This window comes from Antennarius striatus, chromosome 12 (assembly GCF_040054535.1).
Source record: "Antennarius striatus isolate MH-2024 chromosome 12, ASM4005453v1, whole genome shotgun sequence".
Taxonomy (NCBI): Eukaryota; Metazoa; Chordata; class Actinopteri; order Lophiiformes; family Antennariidae; genus Antennarius; species Antennarius striatus.
The window spans coordinates 6,694,044-6,717,792 of record NC_090787.1 but is presented as its reverse complement, the minus strand read 5'-3'; the positions used below and the strand labels follow the sequence as shown (position 1 = coordinate 6,717,792).

Below are 23,749 nucleotides of genomic sequence, written 5' to 3'. Positions count from 1 at the left end.
ATTTTTGGTAGACAGTCACGTGATACCGTACGTGCATGTTATTGGCTGACGGCATCCGGCTGTGCACTACATTCCCTGAGTCTCAGACTTTCATGAGACGCAAAAGTGCTTTAAACAGTCTATCAGAGTGTGGGAAAAGGTAATACAGATAGAAGGTGGTTTAATATCAGTATGGGAAGTGTTCCTAAAATTTTAAATTACTGTAAATAACAAGATAAATAGTTTGTAGCTATATCTTGGAATCAGTTATTTGTGTGTGGTTTCTGGAACGCATTAACCGTGAGTAACGAGGGTGCACTCTGTATAGCAATGTCAAATTGTCCCTGATTGAAAAGAAACACCAAACAATGCCATCCAACGACGTTTTCGCTGACCTATAACTGAATCACAACTTGTGCTCTTGGCATTTGGCAGCCACCCAAAAATTTGAGCATTTGGAAAAGCCATTGACAAAAGCAGCTACAATGCATTTGTGATCACGGATATTAAAGATCACTTTTTGCTTTATGGGAGTGCAGTTGGGAGAGAATTGGTGCTGCACAATTTATAATTCCTACGTCGATACTGAAATCTACCATTGCACAATAGGCAGTTTGATGGGCGCACAATGTCAAGCTTTAACCAACATGACAGGATGTGAATCAACATGTTATACATTGCAGCAGTGCGATCCTAACTGTTTTAGACAAATACTATCATTTGTAACATCAGTTCATTGAGTTAAATTATAGATTCTTAAAAATATTAATATATTACCAGATTGTTGTTATCCTTCCACTTGGAATCCAATTGGGCCATTGCTTGAGCAAATCAACCAATCAGAAGCTATCATCAACATTTGTGCTTAAAATACAATGCGTTATTTTTTAGTGAGGCCTACGTGTTTTATGAAAATTATGATGGCAGGAGTCATATTTTATTAAATACTTCAATGTCATTTATTGACTGAACTGCATGAGACACATTGTGGTGAAGTTTAATATTACTGGTGTGGTCCAGTATTCAAGTTAATATTAAACCAATTTCAACATTCTCACATTGTAAGTCTTGCAGCCTTCCTTTGTTTTTTTCTGTGTCTCCTGTCTGGATAATGTCTTATTGATTTTTTTCTATGGTTAACTCACCTGTTCGTACTCAGTCTTTGTTTAGGTTGGGGCTCAGCTGTCACACAATATCATAAACAGTTTGTGAGGTTTGCAGCATGAGTAATGTGCACTTTGGAACCTAGGGCAATTGATGACAGTAACTGAAACGTGTCTAAATAAAAGCCATTCTAAAATGATTTCAACTCAACAACTGATGTGTATTCATGCCTAAAATATGGTTTAATAAATCATGAGATCAGTCTGAATCTAAGTTTTTGATATTTATATTATAATACGTATATCGATTCCATCATCTCCGTGTTACCTTCATAAAGGCTTGGCATCTTTATAGTCTTAATTTTGTTTAACATGAAGTTGACATTTGCTCAGACACACCAAAATGTGATTGTGAGATTTGATCCCTATTAGTCTGTTTTACATTTGATATGGGCCACCACTTCATTTGTCTGTGTTTACATGTGGTACCGGTGAAGGAAGAGTGAATTTTAATCCCTCCCGGCTGCAGGATGTTGGATAACTGAACACATCTGTTGTATTTTCCAAGTTTATACCAAGATAGACCTTTTCAATGTGAGTCAGAAGAAAGTTCAATAAAGATCCAAAGTGAATGTACCAGTTGACTGCTGTGGTTCATGCAGAATTTTAATTGTTGTCAGGAGTTAAACTGAACCATCAGTGTTTTTATGAATTTTGGTGTCACCCTCATACTGCAGACCTCACAGTTACACATTAAACAAATGCATTTTTGTTTCAGAAATATAATCTTCATATATTTTCCAATGATTTGTTTCTAATCAGGTGCACCATCCATAGTGTAGCTCAATTAAATTCTGTAAGTTTGTTGCCAGGACTGAAAACCATGAATGTGCCGTGCCCATACCCCCACCAAAAAGTCCTGCACACACAGATACTACCATAGTTTTGCCTGCAGTGACACCTTGGAAGCTTGATGTATGTGATGGAATCAGTCAACCGAGGGCGACCTCTTTTAATTCAGCTGCTCTGTTTGGTCCCCCACTAATGAGTGGTTGTGACTCATAATCTATAATGTGTACTGAAGCCCGAGGGCTGATCGGCCTGATGGCGTGTATGTACATTTATGTGTACAGTATGTGTCACCATGTCAGACATGGTTAAGCAAAGCAGATGCAGGAAAATATGTGTCTTGATGGCCAATCAATTATTAATGAAGTTGATGTTTTTCTTTAAAGCTAACAATATTTAGCCTTTTTAGTAGCTTCACAAACTACTCTTGAGTGTTTGGGTTTAACTATACATGCATGTATGTGTTACAAACAATTGCCACTTACAGAACATTTGTAGTGTTTATTGCTTATGGTTTACGTTTAGCAAATGCAGCAATTTCTGTATGTTACTTAATATATCTAACATTATTAAACAGCTCACATAACGTATCGCCTCAAAGCCAAATTATTAGTGATAAACTGCCCAAGGTGGCTTTAATCGCTTTTAATTTCAAAAGCCAAGAAATGACCAGAAAGCAAAACGGCCAAAATATTAAATCAGATTTATTCAAGTACTTGCTTCTCTTGAAAAGGGGATCTTTTTGGCAGCATTCACCCTCATCAATAAAATGATATGGACTTGGCCTTATTTGCCATGTGTGCAATAATATTCCAGCGATGCTTTTAACTATTGGCTCTAAATGTTGTTAATGCCTTCTTCTGAACTGTAGCGGAGGATCATCTGAAGCTGAAACCACTGGAGCTCCTTGTGAGAGTTGGGCTGAAAAGTGTCTTTTGCTGTCTTGTGCACTGGCAAAGAGCACAAAGCTGTCAACAGAGGTGTCAAGACGTGGGGTTTTTTTTGAGCAAGCAAGAAATGCAGACGGGTGGGGATAAAAAAAGAAGTGGTTTCTTTTTGGACTGGAGAAAGAAATGCCTTTACTTCTTGGCTTCTAATAAAGGAAACATGTTTGAAGAAACATACCTTATAGTTTTAGTCCCTCATTTTCTTTAACCTCAGGATTGTTCATTCTTGTTAAATTACCTGGCCTAGTGCATTTTTTTTGTTCTTCAACCATTTAATTATAACTTTCATCGAGGCATTGGATTTCAAACTAGTGATGTGTCAGTGTTGGGTTCATATCTTATTTTGACATTAACAGGGCAGCTTTGATCACATCACATGTCTTAAATTCAAAGGTGGAATCAATTTTTCCTGCCACATTTTTTTCTCAACATATGTTATTACCCTGGTCGAGTTTGCCAACACACACACACACACACGCACTTATTCGTAGTTCCGCTTGTGCAGTTCACCAACGTTGACTTAATAGCTGTCTGCTAATGGCCGACGAAAAGCTCCGTTGCATTGCCAGTACCTTCATTCCCCAAAGATACCTTCGCAGCGGCGTTTTCACTAAGTGTGAATGAGTCATTTGCTTCTCCCTCACAAAAATACTGCAGTGTTTGACTGCTATCCTAATCCCTGACTTCAGTTTGCATAAAGGAAAGGTTTTTTGGCAGCCGACAGCCTCAATCAACCATCAGCTGCCACGCCATCTGCGTAATGATGCAGAAGCGGGGTGACACCTGCTGACATTTGTCAAACTTTTTAAGTAGAATTTTTAGATAACTGCATTTTATTTAGATGCAGTTTTTTGGGTTTTTTTTGCTTATTCGAGAAATGATGTCAACTTGGGATTATGTTTCCGAGAGATGTAGATGCAGTTGCTGTGATTGAAGGCTTAATTTGATTTTAGTTGGTAGTTAACTAACTCCTATAAGGAAAGAGTTTAAACTTTTTCAAGAAGAGCACTGTTTGATCCATCAATCAAAAATAGCTACATCTTTATGATGCCAGCACAGATCAGTCAGAAATCCCTTGATTAACCCTTATTGCTTTAGATAATGAGTTTTTCTTTTTCTTCTTTCACACAAAGAACTACTGACAAATGATTTTTCCTTGGCAACATCTGTGTGGACTTGGGCATAGCCTATGAAAATTTCTCGTCACGTCCTGTTAAATGAATCGTCTCGATGTCCGTGTTTCTGTGATTCTCAGCAACTTTGTAAAAACAGAAAAGCACTTTCAAACTTTACTGAATACATATGAATGAGATGGAGGGAACACTTCAGGGATGACAGGGTGCCGGAGAGACTTTCTGCACTGACTTCTACAGTCAAAATGACAGTCAGAGAAGAAGAGCGCAGCACCAACTGCATTTTTATGAGTTTGGCATTTATCCGCAAACGTTTTAATAAATTTGCAACATCATATTCTCAATCATACAGAAAAGATAAATGAAGGGAGTCTTAAATTCAGTCTCAAGGGAGATTCCATGATGATTTTTTAATATATAATAAGCTGACTGGGCTAATATATAATGTAGATGTCTTATTAGTAGTAACAGCGTCTGAGAAGCAGACCATCGGACAGCTTGCTGGGTTTCTGCTTCTAGCATGTGTGACATCAGAAACACAAGCAAACCCTTTCCACCCTCTCTGGAAATGGGGTTAATTATGCTGTGCTGGAACTTTGGATTAGCCTAGGGCAGCTGCATTAACAGCAGTTGGCTTTCCAAAGAAAAAAGAAAGCAGCGTGACACGCAAAGCTCATTTAAGAACCAGCAACCTAGGTGTTTTGTTCTTGCTTCATTAACATTAAATTGCTTAGCAGTAGTTGTCTTTAAAACATCACAATTGGCATCTGCCACCATGTTTGGCTGCTTGTGTAGAACTTCAGCATGTGGAACTGGTATGAATACAAAGCAGGAGCAAAATCACCTTCATCAGGAGTTGATTCCACCTCAGGATTTTGTCTCATGGTTGGCAACGCACTGAAAACTACTGTCAGGTTGGGCCAGAGTCTCATTCTGTGTGAGGGACCAAAGATACCTCCAAGATACAAGCGGTACCTTTGCATTTCAAACTATTGCATCTTGATTGTTTTAGCGAGACTTCGCTGAAGACATCTCAATTAGTCATGGGATGTAACCTTCAACATCTTCTGTCATCACCATCACTCATTTTTTTTCTTCCTCTGCTCTTGTTTTTGTGGAGGAGGCAAGACTGAATCCCCTCAGCTGCGAGTAGTTAGAATGGCATGACATTAAACATAAAGTGATGAATTAATTACTGTTAAAATACCAGCAGTGCCCTGAGAGATGACGCAGGCGTAGCCTGTCCTCCTCTGCTGTTTCATTATGCGGTTACACGACGTAAGACAGAGTGAACAAGGTGAGTCACTGAATGCCACTGCTCACTTGGTTGGTAAAATTTAAGCTGTGTCAAATGAACCATTTGTGAATTTAGCAGTAAAAAATGGAGGAAAACGCTTGATGATGAAAATGTTCAAGAAGGGGTTCATAAATATCGAGCATGTTGAGGCCAACATACTGGAGTCACGTTTTTCTTTCCAGGTCATCTTTATCTACATTGCGTTTTTCTAACTTACAAGCCAAATACAGCTGAGATTTCTTAGTTTAAATACGAAGAGCACCTGTCATGAGTATTACTGGCTTGTGGATTAAATGACAAAATAGATTCAGTAGGCATAGCCTCATCTTTCCTTGGTGATTTTTAAATTTAACATGTGTTGAGAATGTTGGTATGGTAACAGTCCTGACCTACAGTGTTCAGACACTGTAAGACTAGCCTTATATAACCTGAGCTGTGTGCACTGAATGCTTTAAGACTGAAAAGGTTTTATTGCTGTTTCTTTTTGTGGTATGAAAAGTCTTGCATGCAAAATGAAAATTATGTTGCAGAAGCATGTTGCAAAAATATGCAAATCGAGAATTCTTTGAAGGTGAATCGCTCCTTAGAAAGGTGAGCAGCTCTTTCGTGGGTGTCTTGAATACAGACAATGGGCGCACGTGCAATGTGTCCGCAGGAGATCGACGGATGTGCTAAATGGAACGTTTTATTTCAAACCTATCGCTCAAACGTAGCGTAGTTAGAAATACGCTCACATTTCACGTGCCTCCGCCAAGACCCAACAATATCAGATTCATCTGTTTAGCTGTTAAATGTTGAAAAAAAACAAAAAGCAAAATCCAACCTTTTTTTGTGGATCTGCAACAAAATTTCCTGGTTTCATCCCTGGTCCCATCCATGCAAATTTCTGTTATCTTGCTGACAGAGTTAGTAAACCGTATAATTAAATGTACCTCTGAAGAAACTAGTGACGTCCGACTTTTATCTTGCATATTTTTCTTATCCGCGGCTGAAGTTCAGTGGTTGGCTCGCCAAGGAAAATCCAGTAACTTCATCTTCTCTGGGAACCTGCGACCTTTTTGTCCCCTTCGTTTTTTGACCCTTTTGTTTGCTTTACCATCACTAATGCGATGAGACAGAGGGACAGCATCTTCTCCCTTTTGCGACACCTCTGTGGATGACTTAGATGTTAACTGCCACCTCTTTTCAAGCACTGGCCTGTTGTCGTTTTGCTTTGGTTGGTGCTTGGTTAGAGTCAAGTTGCTCTGGGCAGGGTCAGGAGAGTGCTGACCGACTGTTTCTTTATATGTCACGGTGATCTGTAACGTCCTGTTGGGTGCCTGCAGAGAATTCCTGCCCTCGTTTCTTGTCTTTGCTGCTTCGGGCCAAATGAGCAGCATCTGCTTAAAAATGTCATTTTTATACTTCTTTCGAGAAATCAGACTCCCTGTGTGCAACATGGATTTCAGTCCTGTGGTAAAAGCAATGCACCTCTATTGACTGGGGGAAGAGGGTTTATTATATTAACACTCTAAACCAGCCTGTCAGTATTAAATAAAATATTTTATGAGAAGTCCCGTATCCTTGTTTACTGTGTTTATTTTTAAATATTTATCCATCTATTTATTCCTACAATATTAACATAATGTCAGTCAGTCCATCTCTATCATAGCAAGCAATATGTAATGGAAAGTGCTTCATACAATGAATAACAATAGTTCTAAGTCCTGAGCACAGGCAATGAAATCAATATTGAAACAGCAACTGAGTAATAAACGCTATCATAAATGAGATACTTAAGCAAATGGACAAATTAATAAATGAAATGACAAGAATAGAGTCCCTGTTATTCATAGACATTTACAATGTTTGCTTTTAAATTGAAGAAACAGTCAAAAATAAAATAAATAGAAAATAAAGAAAACACCATATTAATGACCATTTTGTCTTGTAGGTGCTGTTTGTGGTACAAGTGGACGAGAAGAGCTGGGTTAAAATAAACATCCCTTTCTCCTTGACAACAGAGTGTAACGGTGAGTTATAGCTAACACTCATACTCTAATAACTTACTGGGGAAACGGTGATTCCTACATGATCGGGATTTCAGGCTTAAGATGGAGTTATTTCTGGGTGTTTGGGTCAGACAAAGGAGAAAAATAAGAGAGCAAAAAGACGACATCCTAAGGGCATTTTCGAGCGACATCATTGCGCATGCAAATGACAGCTGGACAGTTTATTCCCAGTTGTAATTTGATCAACCGAATGTAGTCACGACATTGATATCTTCATGCAAAACAAATTCTGCATCGTGCCCAAGACGCAGCCTACCATCTACATAATTCATTCTCAACCCCGGAGTTACTCCTGTGACCAATCTGCCAAATGAGGAGTAAAATTACCAATCATTCAGAAATGAAAGGGGTTCACATTCCCAGGATCATAAGCAGCGCTGTCACTCAAGCGTCACCTCCAGAAATGTAATGCGAATGCTTGCACAGTGTTTTTGTTCTGGAATACAATTCGTATCTCTGCTCCAAATGTGGGTTATTTTTAGAACGGCTGAACTATCAGGGGATCCTCCACTCTTCCTCCGTCGCTTTGTGTCTCTCTTTGCCTGTCTCCTCCACTTACCCCCGTTTGACTGAATCTGAAAACCGTGATTTTGTTATGATCAATTTAAGTCACAGAGATACGTAACCATTCATAAAAAAACAAACCGGGAACCAAATGTCCCTCGGTCTCTTTATTTCCTAGTGACTGGGCTAGTTTACTCACAGCTGGGACCCCCTCCTCAGCCTGCGAAAACAGTTGTGTAATATAGTAACCTAGTGGATGTTATCAGGTTTAGTTTGTATTGTTTTTTTAATCAGAAAGTCTTGATAGAAGATGTCATTAAAGAGTTTGAATGTCAACGGTGTTTTATAGGAAAGTGAGGCTATCGTGGTGCATAATGGGAAGTATAGGATATTGCATTTGGGAGCTGTCTTTGCCTCTTCACAGTCAGTGCCGTGCTCAATCATTCACATATCTTTCTGGAGGACTTGTATATTCATTTTAATTCTTGTTTAATTTTTTTTATTTTTTATTTTGGAGCATTATTGTTTGTGGAGAGCCAGGGGCGGCTCAGACACTGGTGATGTTACTGACAGGAGGAGACATTTAACACCCTCCTTGCACTGCTCTTAAATACTCACCATTTTCCTGCTGGGTGCTAGAGGGACAGAACTGTCAGGTAGAGAAGGAGGGCGGCCTAGAGAATGTGGTGATCGCCACATGTTTGCTGCATCAGGGCTGCACCCAGTGGTGCTCAGGTGCTGTCACCGTCATGGCATTTTTTTGAAGAGGATTTTTTAAATGTCCATCTTTATTTTAAAAAAATGTAGAAAGGTAAAGAAAGGAGTATTTTTTGTACAACGTACCTTCATCCTTCACCCCTGTAGGTGAACATATTTTGTTATTTTGTTTGAAGGTCCATTTTTAGCCCATACGCTTCGAAATACAACATATAGCATCCTGCCCTTCCTTGCTGCCAGCTGCTTCCATCAAGCCACTTATTAGTGTAATGAATATTTTGTGCAATGTTGGAAATATAGCGACCCAAATCCAGCCACAGTGCGCCAGGTATTATAGAAGCTTTTGACAGGTTTCATTAGGTTGGAGAGGTTTGCAAAAGCTCCACCAGAAACACGTCGAGCAGATCAGCAGATCTGCATGAGAGGAAACTGAGATACAAACCCTTTATAAATCTGCTGTAAGACATCATGTTAGCATCCCCAGCTTCAGTCTGCTAAGTGTCATTTTTCAGGTTGTGCTGATGGCTGAGATGATAGACTGTCAGGTACTCTGTGAGCGATGGAAGTTGAGAACTCTGCTACGAAGCTATATGCCTCTGATGATAATCTTCATACCACAGGAAACCGTGCTAGCAATATTTTATCTGTGCCACAAGCGCCGCAGTTTGTTTATAGCGCACCAATGAAAATGAAATGGGAACTGATGGAGAGGTGACCTTTGCTCCTACAGCTGGGGCTCATAATTCAAGATGGTCTGTTCTGGTGTCCTTGCGTCTCAAACAGAGCTGTAAGATAAGAGAGCCTGAGCTTGTTGGCAAAGGCAGAATCAGTAGCAGCGATACTTTTTCCAATTGTGAAGGCCCATTCATGTATTGTGGATAATACTAATGGCTAAGAAGAACATTGAAGGTTTTTTACTCATTTTGCAGCAAACATGGGCATTGTTAGTCAGTGCCAATCTCATTTCAATTGAGGCATGTCAAGATCAGATATTTTATGCTGCGCCAGAGTACAATATTTTCCATACTATAAGGCACAGCTAAAAGCCTTTAATTTTCTCAAAAACCAACAGTGAGCCTTGTAGGCCTTATTGTTTTAAAAAAAAGTTTTGAAATAGGCCATTCATAATCAGATGCATTTTATAATCTAGTGCGCCTTATATATGAAAACGGTTTAAAATAGGCCATTCATTGAATGTGCGCCTTATAGTCCAGTGCGCCTTATAGTGCAGATAATACTATAATCACCAGTTTATATATTTAGTGCTTTGGCTAACGTGTCTGCACAGCAATATGGAGATTCTGCAGAAGTTTTGATGGAAAACTTTCTAGGCTGACCCACATTAGTGAAGGAGCATTAAATCTGCTCTTCACATTACTGAAGCCTTTATTGAGTTCAAACCCTCCTGTGTGATTAAATGAATTAAATCACATTCAGTAACAAATTATTTTGCCCTCTGCTTCATCATTCTAATATATTTTACCATTAACGTTTACCTGCTTCTCACACCAGGGGCTTTGAGTGTCGGGACACTGCAGCTATAGGTCTGTGTATTTTTACATTCTGGTACAATGTCACCATTAAAAGTGTCTTAGGGGATATTTGTCCATTCTTACATGGATCTAACATGGATAGAAAGATACCGCTGCTGTTTGTTGAGGAAAGTCTAACGAACATGCGTTTTAACAACAGTTAAATTTAACAACAGAAGCTCAGAAGTTCATGTCAGTTTGAAATAACATCAAATCAGGGGAGAAGTCCACATTCATAGTTTAATTCAATAAAATCCTACAACATGACACAAGTTAGCAGCCATGAACTACAGTCATGAACTACATCAGCTTATATTATATGAGAGGAATCCGTCTGGTGAGTGCCTGTTTCCTGTCACATTCAAATGTTCTACATCTGGCCTTCCATGTTCACTATTACTCTTGCTAACTCTTGTATGTTATCGTACTGTCCTCTCGCGCACTTCTTTCCATCCATGCCTCTGACCGGACGGAAGGCGGATAGATCTGGTATCAAAGCCCTGGTTCGTTTTGGAACCCAGAGGTGGAAGAGGTGACCACATGTGAAAACAAAGCAATCACTGAGTTGAAGCAGCAGCGGCGGTGAGATTAGACTCAGCAGAGCCGATCTGCTTACTGTCTCAGTGACGTCTGTTTTACGCTGCACAGATGGGACTCTCCGTGTCCGGAACAATGATTAAACTCCGTATCAATCTGATAGCAGTACTTTTGTGTAGGTACCTTTACTATAGCATCACTTCTGTCTATTTTGGGTTAGTGATTAATCCTATTTAGGTTTCTATGGTTCAGACAGGTTTTTGCATTAAGATCCATGGTGTCAGTTATAACACAACTGATTGATATGATTTTATTTATGAGGCCCGAAACTAATATTTTGATATACTAAGGGAATATTTCTATTTTAACTGGATAACATGAATGCTTTTGGATTACTAAAGAATTAACCTTTCGCTAACACATCAAAACTGCAATTGTCAATAATAAGACAGTCCTGTATGGTGGCTGAAGCAAGTTGTATAAGAGCATTGGCAGACTTGGAAGCAGTTTATGAAGTCAATTTAAGCTCCATTTTTTTTCTAAACTCATCAGAGAGAGAGATCAGATCAATGCTGACCAATTCAACCGATCAACACCGTAATTACTGACTTTTCAAACAGTAGACTATTATTTAGAATTCATCATGCATGTCTGGATTAGTTATTCTTAGTTCTGCATCAGAACACAGAGCCGCACAATACAGCACTAAAAATTCCGTCATTAAAAAACATCAAACAGCTTCACAACTTCTGCCGACCATAAACCATAAAAACAGACGTGTCTGTCAGACGCGTCCCCGTCAAGCCGGCATCAGGTTGAGTTTTTTTTTTGTCTAGGTGGAACAAACAAAACTAATGAGAAGATTCCCATGCATTTACAGTCTTTGTCTGACAATGTGTGGTGGAATCTAAAAGATAACACATAAATAAGCTTCTGGAGAAACTTGGCACATCACTTAACAGCGCGTCTTTGTGCATTTTCGTTTGCGTCCCTATTCATTAGTGGTGATATTCGCAAGCAGAAGTTAGAACAGTAAAACAGGAGTGGATTAGCTGAGATGAATGCTTTTCTTCATGAAGCACTGACAGCTTCTGGTTGGGGAAGCAAACAAAAGTTAAGACAGCGAATGCAAAATTTACACCAAATAAAGTCCCAGAGATGACTGCAGATAGCTGAATAGTTTGAACTGTGATCAATTAATAAATCATAAATGTTAATCAGTTCTATTAAAACTTTTAGCTGCCGCAGTATCTTTCAGGCGGCAGAGACCGGAGCTTCTCACATGCCTGAGCTTCGCCCTGCTAACCGACTACCATGCTGAGTCCAATCAGATTGTTTTTGGTCAAAATCAATTTCCTTACAACCTCACCGCTGTCGCCCCCATTACTGAAACCCTCTTAGAGCCTAGCAGGACAGAAAGGCCAAGATTTAATCTCCCTCACCTTCATCAGATTACACTCTAGAATTAACATAATTACAGCTGTAGCTGATTAATGGGAAGGCTATAATTAGAACGTCTGGATATAGGGAGATTAGTGTGTGTGTGGTGAAGAAAGAATCTTTTGAACTGTGTGTCTGTGTGTGTGTGTGTGTGTGTTCGCTCTGACATGCTTGCATGGTGTTAATACTACAATGGTGTTTAATACCAATACAGAAGAAGTTGTTGTGTTGGTTTTAAGGTGGAATTTCTGACTGGTGTGGACACCAAGATGAAAGAGCCCATCTTAAACTTTTTACCTTTTATCTATCTTACGCTGGAATGGAACGCAAACAGACATTTTGGCCTAAGCTTGCATCAATGTGCAATAAGTTCACTGTTAATCTTCTTAACCTTTCAGGCTGATTTACTGATTCCCGCCTCTGGCATAGTTCGATACGTTATCACTTCATCATCCACTCGTCAATTTTTACAGAAAATGGACTTCATTTAATCCATAAACCCTATTTTCAAATTCTTCACACATTGCTAAAAAGGCATTAACTCAGAAACACAGCCTTAAACATGAATCACATCTGAAATACAGAAAAGAATCAAGGGACGTTCTAGCTGATGTGAGACTGTACAGTAAGTGATGTAGTTCCTGTATAACCAAACCATTTGTTTGATTGTTAATTTCAAATAAATAGTACATATATAGTGTAATTTAATGCATTTATCTGCTCCAAATGTCGTCTTTGCACTGCTTAAATAAATCTGAACCTAACTCACCTTTTCCTCTAACGCGTTACCGGAAAGAATTCGAGATGTGTTTATGTGAATACAAAAAACTAAAAATCAATGAAGTTATCAATTTAAACATGAAATATCTCGTCCTTGGTACGTATCTTTGCTGCCTTTCATGGATGATTGATCCTGAGATGCGAATGAGTGTTTCCATTGCTGCGTGACAGTGTCTGCACGCATTACAGACGGTGTCATAAAGATGCGTTCACTGTCACTTGTCGTGCGTCACAAACAGACTTTGCTACCAAATGGCAGCATTCGCATCCTGTGGAATGACTCGCTCTCTTGCATGTTCTCTCCGTCTGTTGAAGTTGGTCTATTATAGGATCACTCTCAAACTCTAGTTATGTAGTTGCAGCAAAGACAGAGTCGAAAATATTTCCGATGTTTTACTGCCTGCCATCCCCTGGAATTTAAAATTTGGCCTAATTGGGGATTTGTAGCATCTTGCAGCCACATGTAATGACAAATTGTAAAAGTTCCACTTTCCACTGAAAGGCATCTCTGAGAACTTCCTGTGCCACTGAGGGAACAGTCAATGCAAAAGAGACGGCTATTATGACACTGAGTCACATAGGAAGGTGAGATGTGAGATTGAACTACAGGATTTCAAATATTAATAGTGATATAGTCCACATCAGACATTGTGTATGCATGAGCTCTTTGTGCGCACAGCAGATTTTCAACAAGCTTTGCTCCCCAAACACCAGACAGAAAACCTCCCAGTAAGCAAAGGTAGCCGAGACGTGTAGAATGGAGTCGATGACTAAAATGGATTACACAGTGCAGTGGTAGAGCGTATTTTATCTGCTGCAGCATTGACCTGTGTTGTACGTGACATTTATTCTACCAACACTGCAATTGTGATATTTCTATAAATACGAACAGTCTGCAATGTGGACAAAGATAACAACATTAACCTCCTGCTGAGTCAGTTTGATGCCAATTGTCTCCATTGCCAATGAAATAAAGTCGCTGCCACATAAGCACACAGGTCTGAAGCAACATTCGTAAGTCTTGGCCTCTTTAGATTGCTCTCCGCAGCCGATGGCAACTGCCTGCTGCAGGACTACTGGAGGACAAGTTCTTTAATGTAACGTGTTGTATTTACATTGGATCGCTAATCTATTCAGAGCATTTATCTTCATTACCAAAGCAATTAAAATGTGACATTTTATTTTATTTCTTAGTGGAAAGAAGCCAAATAAACAAGAACTGAGTTTGGCTGTCACTTGTGCCGTAGGGTGTAGACTGTGTCAAACATGGAAAAGAGTGTGAATCTGACTTTGGACTAATTCAATATATTTAATATGTCAAAAACAGAATAAGACAGAGTAGTCTGTGACTTTAGTATGAAAAAAATGAAACGTTTGAAAAGTTCCACAGATTTGTCTTCAGTCAGGTAAAGCTGTATATCTTGCTATAGTCAAGAAAAAAGAAATACAACTTGTTGGAAAGGGTTATGACTTTAGGTCCATTCAGTGAAAAGCGTAGTGATGTTTTTTCCTCCCTGCAGCAGTGGGCGCCCTGTCATCACTTGTTTGTGCGCTGTTGTGTTTTAATGAAATGGTCTCCGTTATATAAGAACTAAAAGTAAGTGGGAGGTGTGCCAAATCAGCATCGTCTCCCACCCCCGACACACACACACACACACACACACACACACACACACACACACACACACACACACACACACACACACACACACACACATTACTACCGGTAATTGTTATCCTCAACACCTTCTATTAGACGTTGTTTTTCGCCTGGAACATAACTCGGTAATGGTTCAGTGTTTTTTCAGGGCGTGCACATCGACCGTCTACAGGTGTAAAGCTGCTATTTAGAATTTAACTTAGAATCCCCACAAATGGGCAGTACGTACCTGGTTCTATACATGATGGAACAGTGGTCTCCCCACGTCTGCTCGGAAACTACTGCTAGCAGTAGCTGTCCAGTATGCTCAACTTTGACCCACGCTTTGTTCACCTGAAGTTGTGCATCTCTTTGTTGGTCTTGTCGCTTAGTTTCGATTTACATTTTTAGGTATGGTTGAATTTGGAGGATTTTTAGTTTGCTAATTTAAAAAACTTTTTTTTTTTTAAAATCAGCATAAATTGGATGTTTTCCAGCAGGAGAGGCATCTATGTCCTTGGATACAACTTTACGAGTTATTTTTTTGCATTTCCATGGTAACTACCTACCTACCTATCTATTCTGAAGAAGAAGAAAAAAACCTCTTTTTGAAGCACATATTGTAAACTGTGCTGTTTTTGACAAATGTACCGGGGATGATGTGGAACATATCTTTTGATAATGTCTTTTATGTTCCATGCCAACAATTTAGTGTTGGATTTGCCACCACAAACAGCAGAATTAGTGCATCTCTTCCACACATGCACCTTTGTGTTCTCCTCAGCAACAATAAATGTAGTTTGCGATGACAGAAAATATGTATTTGGGCATCAACAATCAGCAAACACACCACACTGCAGTTCTATGACGGCGCAATCATGTTGGTGTTGAGATTCATGCTGTTCGCCCATTCTGTCATAGCAAGGTTTTCTTCAAGCCTGTGAAGTTTGCTGATAAAATTAGTACAGCAAATTAGCACTGATGAGTCACTCATTATCAGCCCTGTTGGCAGGAGAGGGGTTGTTGCGGGCTGCTTTGCGTCTTCTATTTACAGGAAAGCAAATGCTGTAAACAATGTCTATAAGCAATTGTGAATTTAATTTCTTTTTGTGGTGAACAGAAGGTGCGTGATCGGGGTGGTTTTTAATTTTTAAATGTCGAGTTTTGCTCCGTTTGTCACCAATAGAATCAGGATATTGGAAGACAATGCACTGAGAACCGTGTTTGAAACTATTTATAGTGAGGCGCGTATTATTATGGTTTGTCCTCGTGTCGTGGTGAAAGAGAGGAGTATTATTCTGCATTGTTGCGTGAAGATCCGGACAGGATTTCAAACAGCAGCAGCACTTTAGAGGCCCGCTGCATCCACTTAACTGAAATGGAGGCAAATGCGGCATGTGGAACAACTATGATTATATTTATAGTCAGAGCTCTCCTCACTGCGCTGGTTGTGGTTATCATTTATTGAAACTGCTTACTGCAGTTTATTTGTTCATGTCATTCCTCAGTGGCAGAGCTACACATTAGGAACTTGTCTGATGGTTTCTTAGTGGCAAACTACGAGCCCAATTTGTCAAAATGCTTTTTCCAGAGACCATTTCAGTACAACAAACAGGATCAAGATGATATTCTGCAGATACACTCATGATGCCTCCATGAAAACATTCATCCAGATTGCTGTGACAGGACTGGACTGACCTTCAGAGGACTACATTTACAAACTTCTTTTTAAAAAAAAAATTTTTATTCTAAGAGAAGCATTTTCCCTCTTTTTATTCAGTCATACCAGATTTCCGGGAGCACTTGGCTTTATGCTGTGCGTCTTTGGCTAACGTCACTCAGAGTGTACTCCGCTAAATGTCGTGATGTTGTCGAGAAGCCAAGCCGCTTGAGACGACTCGGTCAATAAATGAAAAATGTATGCGATTGAAGGACAAATGGCCTCCTCTTCAATTTTTCATGAAGGAAAATGAGAGAAACTTGCCGTCAGGTTTTAGTGCACTTCCACACAGTCAGATGACATTATGCACCGGTGGGTGACTGCTGATGTCAGCATGAACATACTGTTTATATAAGGGAGGAGAATGTCTTTACCAAACCACTCAATGGTAAGGTTTGTGTGCAATCACCTTGTTCTCCCCCATCTGCTCCCCATTTCTTCACTCCCACAGGACACTGATGGTTCATTATAAGTTATTTTGTCATGAACAAAGTAAAAGAGGGATGAACCAAGAGAGGTGGAAATCAAGCGAACTAAGCCATTATCATTCAGGCTCAAACTCTGCTGTGAAAAACAGCCTTGACACTCCGTGACCTCACTGTCTGTTCATGTCATAATACTGCTGCCAATGCTCTGTCATTTTAGCGCTGCTACGTGCTAACCCTGTTGTAATTACAAACGCCGCTTGAGCTGATATCAAAAGTGCGTTGTGTCTACTCTACTGCTCTGACGACAGTCGTGCTACAATCAGATCTTGTTCAGCTGGAGCGCTTTACTTTGAGGGGGTTAGGGTTTTATTTCACCTTTCCTCTCTTTTTTTTCTCTATTGCCTCATAATTGCAGCATGAGTGTGACCCATTCCGATGTTGGGAAACTAGTTATATAAACATGGCCCTGAGCATTTTCCCACACCGGTGCCAGGCTGTGACTAGCCCGACACGTCCCGGGCATGGTATGCATGTATCACGCAACCGCTACCCAACTTTTAATTCACAGAATTATGATTAAAGTTAGGGGAAACTGTTCAGTTTAAATGAGCAGGTAATCTGCAGCTTCCTGAAGCTTCCTGTGAGAGGCTTTTGAGTGAGACGTTTTCTGGAACTAGACTTTTTTTGCCTCGGTGAAGGTGAATCTCACTGTCGCACCAAAAAAAAAAAAAAAAACGTGACCCAGAAAGTCAAGGCTAGCTAAAAACAAAATATGCATGTGCCTGTCAGGAGAGACGAGAACATTGTGTCACTGGGGTCCACTCAAGTTCAATGACAGCAAATCTACCCATAATGCTTTGTAACACATCACAGAGCGTCTCTCTGGGCTTCAAATTACCGCTCACATCTGCTGCTGCTCAGCTTGAGGAATACCCTCGACTCCATGCACGCACACACACACAACCACACACACGTGCACGACAAACGCCGGCCCGTTTCATTTGATTAAACCGTCATAAGCGAAGTGATGATGTGCTTAAACGTAGATAATGGACAACATTCCAGTGACTGATTGTTCTGTCAATCCGATGAATTCGGCCTGCATGCAAATAGAGCTGATTACTGTGTGTTTTCAACGGAATCAGCATGCCGCCCATTAATGGACAAAGACTCAAGAATCGGGACCAACTGCCTTTGACTCTAACCGGTGGCCCTTTGTTGGACTTTGTCCCTCCCACCCAATCAAATCTTCAGCTGTCCCATCAAATCAAGGCTCAAGAACAACCACAGGAAAAACAATACTCTGAAATCTCAGTGGTATAGTTCAGGTCCTTTAACATCATCATCATTGGTGCCCCCATTGTGATCTCACTGTAGAAACAAGAGTTTCTGCTTTGGGTTCCTGGTACTTGTCTTTACAGAGATCCAACGTCTTGGGAACCACAAGACCTCAGGAACATGCTCATGTAACATCATCTTTCTTGCATCGCATGTTTTTGTCTCTTTCTTATTAATAGTCACTTTATCTGAGCGCTCAACTCGACAGCAGAAGATGCTGAAGCCTGAATATTGAGCCTGTGCTTTATGCAGCCGTTCACCAGCAGAAGGAAAAGTGACTCGAGAATAAGAATGCAGGGAATTGTTTTTCACTTTGTTCACCTCTGTTTCCTTGGATCAGCAAAGTCCTCAATTTTCCATTTGCCTTTTCTCCGCCAATGCCATTTCCACTCTTTCATTGGCGCTCCAGCTCCTTGTCTGCGCCCTTTATTCTCTCGTTTTATCTGCTTTACCTTGAATGACCCAGCGGACAAAAGACATCGAAGCCCTCCTGAATCAGCATGTTTATATCGCCTTTAATCATTTGCGCTCCGGTCCACAGCATGGCTTTCCTCCTTAGCAGATGAAAATGCCTCACAGTCATTAATTAAAGAGTGAGGCTGTTTTCTGGAAGTATACGATGATTAATAAAACAAAGTGCAAACAGTAAACAGAGAAACGATGAAGGTCAAGTCAGTTTCTCAGGCGTTACTCAGACACAGAGACCAAGAAGAGCATAGAGACGTAGTAGAAATAAGGCACAGAATGTTTTCCCTTTGAATTAATGTTCCTTTATTATCAGTCTGTTAATGATGGAACAAAATCACTGTACAGTCAATAAACAGAAGCCGGCTGGGATAATAAAACCTGAACATTGGTTCTTGGCTTTCAAATCTGACCACTTGGAATGCTCCACTGGCAGAAATCTGTTTGGTCCTTCCTTCAGAGACGTTCTCGTTACCAAACTAAAATAGTAACCCTTATATAACCATGGCCTTTGTCTGGTGAAAGGAGATGTCAAATGCTGTTCTCCATGCTGGAAATGTTTCTCAAAGTGCACCCACATACAGCGGACGGAAAATAAGAGGAAAAAAAATATTGTGGCATCGGGCTAGTTTATTTATTAAGATTTCAGATTTTTTTATGATTTAGTGGCTTGATTTTGAATGATTGATAAGAGACAGTGACTCATTAGTAATGTGTAATGTTAGTCACTCTCTAGCATTTTCAGCATCTTTCAGACGCTCCAGAATCCAGATTAGAAGACCAATCACAAGAGTCCAATGAGCAAAACAGACCAGCTCTGTCCACAGGCCTAAGGCAGCGTCAGTAACCATGCTGTTTTATGTTTGATACTGCCTCACTGCCTACGCCTCGTGTGTCAAGCCGTAGCTGCACGCCTCACCTGTATTGGCAGCCTCTTCCGTGGTAGAAGTCTCAATGGTGGACTTTGTTTAGGATGCAGTTTCCTGCAGTCATGCCTGATGTACTTTGAGTTAAAAATCAAATAATCAAATAGGATAAAACCCGGCAAGCTTTAATGAAATGACTGTGCTTCCATTGGTTCAGTATGCGACAAGCAAGCAGAAGAAGAAGTTAGAAATGGGATGAAGCAACAGGCGATAAAGGATAGCCTGGCAGTTAAATGGTGTTTTGTCATCTCAGGGCTGGTAATCTGGATATTTGTGCTGACAGCATCATCAGGACAGATTTTCTCTTGATTATTCCCTAGAGAATGATGGAAATGTATATAATTATGATGATTATTATGAATAGAGGGGTCACATATGCAACCTGGTCCCCTTTCAGTGAATCCAGCTGGAGGTTTGGTATAGCATTGTCAAGAAATACATCCCTCTGCTTGCCTTAAGCTGCAAATTCTCAGAGGAACGTTTGTCTGACTCATTTTTCCTGGGATTACCTGATGAAGGCTGAGGTTGTAATAAAAGATTATCCTTTAAACGTCTAAATAATTTTTTTTTTTCATTTGTGCCCACTTAAATCCTTCACTTGGCCTGAAGCGCTCCCACTAACGGAGAACATCCTGCCTTTTTCTAGCCAGGTGTTCTAGTCTCACTTGGATCTGCTGCTTTTTCAATCTGTTTTACTGACAAACTCATCAACCATCGTCGTATGAGGAGAAAGCCCAGGAGTGAGGCTGTAAAATGTCCATACACCATTTATTTTACTGTAAGTGTGTGTTACCGTGTGTGCATGTCTACCCTGTCTGGTCCTCCAGTAACAGGCTTTAGTGACGAAGGCGTCCCAGCGGTGGTTTCATTTTGTGCCATCTCACACAGAAAGCGAACCCAACATGTCACGACCTACTTTTCAAGCACCTCCGTTGTAATTCTATCCTCCGCTATAGAAACTGAACAGGTGTGGGAAAGCATGGACTTCCATTGTGTAAGTGAATAAAAGGAGGATGGAGGGGGTTTGCCAGCTCAATTTCATCTCCATCTTGGCCGCGGCGGGCTAGCATGAGCTGCACATTCCTCTGTAATGAGAATGAACACAGGAACACACTGTTTATGCAAACAGAGGACATGGCCACGGCTCAGGTGGCGGCAGTGGATGCTTGCTCTGGGCAGTGGTAGTGCAGATGTTACATGGTGACTCTAAGCTTTCGTCTTTGCATGCTTTTATGTGTGTGTGTGTGTGTGTGTGTGTGTTTGCGGCCAGCTGTGATGGCCAACCTCCCATTTTACCAAAGCCTTGGCAACTCCCCAAATAGTTGACCCAGATAAACACAGCAAGAAGAGAGAGGAAGCAGGTGTACGTCAGCGTATCGCCCGGCAAATCCCACAAGAGCAGGTGAGGGAGGAGCATTTGTCTGGCTTTTTTTCGGGGGGGGGGGGGGGGCAACACTTTCCTAATTCAGCAAAGTTTCATCAGAGTTTGACAGTTGTTTTTTCAAAGGGCAGCAGCAATCAGCAAACTCTGAGCTGGTTCAGCCACTTTTTAATAGGCTGCATATTTCATGAAGTTCTGAATATTTACACGCCAGTTTTTAAGGCTGTGTCGTGAAGTGACTCCTTCCTTCTTTTCACCACCTCCTCCCCCTCTCTTAACTGGCGACCAGTGCCTGAGGACACATGGTGGGAGGAATATATATGTAAAAATCCTCATCATGAAAAAAGGGCCATTTTCATTGTTTGGACACATTTGGGTTGCTTAAAAAAATAATGAATATTATTCATGAATTTAATAGCAAAAAAAAAGAAAAAAAAGAATTAATCCTACTTGTTGAAGTCATACATTTTCCTCCAGATCGAGGTCCTGACTGGTTCCTGTCAGTCACGATACCGAATGTCCAACCGAACTGGCCGTCCTACCACTTGAACAGCGGTTTGCACCTCCGTGATGTTCGGCCCCCTGTATTTCCTAAGCAACCTTCAGATTTTGACCTTTTTCCCCAGACAGTTTTCTGCTAAATCGGAAAATGCTCATTTTTAAAATGACATTAAACGGTGAATAAATTGTCAGTCTGCTGCAGTTCCAAACTTGCCCCTTCAGCTACAGAGGGGCAAGAAGATCTGTGAATGACCACACTCGCTCACCTTGATGTTCTTGTGTTCACAGGCGTTTTCTGCAGACTGCGTGTGTGTGTGTGTATGTGTGTGTGTGCGTGTGTGCGTATCATTATCCTCAATGTCACACCGCATTGCAGTGCAGTAAAATCCTTTTGAGTAGATGTGCGTTACAGTTAATCAAGCCGTTGCAAGGCATCCAGCAGCTTGGAATTCTCCATCCAGTGGTTGCATAGAAAATTTCCTGATTACTGAGTTAAACACATTTTTACCGTCCTCTCCGTCTCTGTCCTGGCCTTTAATTAAATCTGCATTCTCCTCATATGGTTCTTATTTTTGCGGTGATATTCCGTCTCTGTCCCTGTGACCTCAAATATTCTCCTCGGTAACACAGGAAATGGAAGGTTGTGCTGACAACAAGGGCACACACCGGGGAAGAAAGATAAATTGCCCGAGGAGGGAACCTCATCCGTCATAAGAAAAATGCTGACATCTGTGTTGTAACATATAATAAAGTGAGAGGGGACTATTAAAGGTGGGGAGATATGTAACGTGGAACAGCATGATGGGAGGAGACCGATGCTGTAGGAGCTTATATATGACGAATACACAGCATTTAGCGATATGCGGATATCAATATTATTCTCGTTAGTTCTCAGGTCACTTTTCTCAGGTAGGTGTTATGCTCACTTTGTCTAGAAGGATCTTAGGGTTGCTGTAAAATATTGTTGATTGTGGGACAAGGAAAAGAAGCTGGTTTTGTACGCAGCGGTGTACCTCAGGGTGTTTCAAACAGCTGAAGAAGCCTTGTGATCTGGAAGGGAAATGATATCCCTTCGCCGTGGGTACCGCAGGCATGTGGTTGAGGATGTTCGCCGGTTCATATTACGATGAAATAGAGGATAACCCTGTGAAATAGCGAGTGTATCAGTTCATAAACCGCCACAAAGACCCGCAGTTTGAACCCAGATTGTGTGGCTTGAAGTCTGCTGCCCTTATCCCACCCTTCCTTTATTACCGCTTGTTGGCTATGCCTCTCAGGTTTATATCTTGCCAGAGGGGCCAACGCACACACACACACACATACACACACACACACACACACAGCCGCCCATTGTTCTCTTCACGCTTCCAACGCACATACAGGACACACACACACACACACACAACTCGCCACTGCTGGTCAAACCCCAGCCAGCAATCCAAAGCCACAAGCAGTGGAGCAGATCTAACCCCGCGAGCGAGCGCTGGCAGCCTGGTTAAGGAGGGGACCACACCCAGCAGTGGGGGCTGATGGCGGGCTTGGGAACTAAAGGAAACTCCCATAGGAAGAATTAAGTCATTCCTATTTACAGGCCGTCTCATTGAGAACCCAAACAGGCTCCTGGTTAGAGAGGAAAACAGTGAAATAAAGCAGCTGATAAATGTTGTAACATGAGCAACAGGCTTTCCAAACGAAATAAATAATCAGATATTTGGAAGCCACGAGAAGCCACAGGATAATTTTGGTAGTCTGGTGTGTTTATAGATAGTTCTTGAACGGTTGTGTGCATTTCTGTTTTTATACTCGTGTAATAGATGTGTGTTATCGTAGTTAAGTCATCCCTCTTCGCGTTTGGCTTCTCGCTGACAGCGAATGTTGTTCACATCCTACTAGAGTATTTATGTTCTCCAGCGACTGATCTGAGGATAATCTGCACTCGCATTTTAGTGAAAGAAACGTCAAATAAAACAAACAACCAGATGGTCACACCGTACGTGTCAGGACCGCCACAGGTTATCACCATAGTCTCCAACCCTAACCCAGACACAGTTTGGCATCTTTTGAGTCCAATCACACGTACTCACCTCCCGCAGCGACGTAGCGGGCAGGGTGGCTGCTGTTGAGATCATTTTTAGGTTTGTATGTGGTGTAGTTTCTAGATATCATGCCAGTCCTCACACCTGGTGGAACCAGCATGGGCTGATCATCCAATAAAATTGCTCAGTGCCTTCACAGATGTTCAGATTTGCCATACCAAGATCCCAAAACACAAACCTATGGCATGACAGGACATTTTATTGGAAATATCGTTTGATTATCAACCATGACATCAATGATCCACCGCAATCCAACAGATTTCTAACACAGAGACCCTCCAAGAAATGAGAGCTGCAGGAGTGTTCTAAGTGAAATCAGTGCTGAACTATCATTTCAGTCATAGAGAGACATACAACAGACGGTTAATTGCTCTTTCAAAGTGCCT

The 23,749-nt window shown here is 40.9% G+C and overlaps 1 protein-coding gene across 2 annotated transcripts in view; it reads left to right on the top strand.

Annotated features, from left to right (window-relative positions):
- The window catches only part of adarb1b (adenosine deaminase RNA specific B1b), an 87,115-nt gene that overhangs the window by 25,632 nt on the left and 37,734 nt on the right, over positions 1-23,749 (top strand). Inside the window, exon 2 of one of the 2 annotated variants that reach the window (XM_068328655.1) lies at positions 7,242-7,320. The exons of the other annotated variant lie outside the window; for it this stretch is intronic. The gene's annotated coding sequence lies outside the window, so the exon portion shown is untranslated. The remainder of the gene's footprint in view (positions 1-7,241; positions 7,321-23,749) is intronic. 2 annotated transcript variants of the gene reach the window in all.